Genomic DNA, 1,514 nt, shown 5'->3' with positions numbered 1-1,514 from the left:
TTCATGGTAATAAGGGAACAGGTGGGATGAGGTTGGCTCTGAGGATCCTGACAGGGATGGATGGATGGATGGGCGGGCCAAGAGAAGTGATAGTCATGGACGGGGAAGCATGTCCCTGCCTTGACAGAGAGGGAGACAGGAGAAGCTGTGTGAAGGCCCATATTGGTAATTTCCCCTACAAAGTCGGCAGGGGAAATATAAATACATAAGACTTATTTTTAAAGAATTCTACTTTATCCATTATTCTATCAACACATATTATGAACCCAGGCACCAGAAGCTCACATCTATAAGCCTACTAACTCAGAAGGCTGAGAGCTAGAAGATGACAGTTCAAGGCCAGCCCAAGTAGAAAAGTCCAGGAGACTCCATTTCTGAAATAACCAGCAAAAAGCTGTGCTGGAGGAGTGACTCGTGGTAGAGTACGAGACAATCAAATATAAAGCCCTGAGTTCCTGTCCTGGTACCAAAAAAAAAATTTAGTAAAAACCATGGTCGATACTCCCACATGATCCCAGTGTCAGCAATGCTGGAACTGATGGGAATGCATTTCAGGAAGCTAACTAGGATGTACTGCATCATCATAAACGATGGGTATTTCCTATTCTATTTGAAATCATAGCCTCAGTTAAACTTCCTTCATACTTCAGCTCAGAGGCCACCCTTATTTTAAGCAATTTCATTTTCCTTAGTCATTTATTCCCTAAAAGTCAGCAATAGCGAGAGGACTTCGTCTAACCACTAACCAGGAAAAAATAAAACCCAGTATTTGAGAGCTTTTTTATGGAAGACCTCTTTTTTATGTAAGACTTCTTTCTCAGAAGCAACTTTTCTTCCTACCCGTATCATACTGCAAGTGGGTTCCTTCCAATTTGTTCCAGAATATCACAATCTGATGAGGCTTGGTTGGTGAGCTCCATTACATAACTGAAGCACCCATCTCTGAACTAGATGTGGAGACAATCCAGCACTGTGTGAGAAGCTATTTAGCAAGCAGAAACTCACACTAGGTGAGGAATCAATTACTGAAATGGTTCTCCATCCCAGTTCATTCATTTTACAGCACATAAGCTGAAGCCCAGAGTGCCATATGGTTCATTGGGATCTATGCCAAGGACCCAAATCCAGGTCTCCAGTCTCATAGCCTAGTGTTCACTCCTCTCTCAAAACATGTGTTTCTCCTTCTGGGCCTCAGCCTCCATGGGGCCCGCAACCTCTTTCATCTTATTCAGTTAGGTAGTCCCAGGATAAAGGTGACAATTAAAAATACCTGTTTGTTAGTGAGTTAACCATACTCAGAGTGGTTATTTGTGAAGTTTCCTGCAGAGCTAAACATGAGTGAAGAGTCAGAAAGAAAGAAAAAAAATCACCAACCCATGAATGCATGGTTTACGAACTATGCAATATCAGGGACTCTGAACATGATTTCCAGGGTGTAAGCCTTGAGAACATCAGCCAGAGAACTATCTCTTTACCAGAGGGATCTGTGCCAGGGTTTCATCTGACACAGAGCT

The sequence above is a fragment of the Dipodomys ordii genome, unplaced genomic scaffold (assembly GCF_000151885.1).
Source record: "Dipodomys ordii isolate 6190 unplaced genomic scaffold, Dord_2.0 Scaffold27, whole genome shotgun sequence".
In the NCBI taxonomy this organism is placed as follows: Eukaryota; Metazoa; Chordata; class Mammalia; order Rodentia; family Heteromyidae; genus Dipodomys; species Dipodomys ordii.
The sequence above is the reverse complement of the archived record's forward strand: the minus strand, read 5'-3'. Positions refer to the sequence as shown.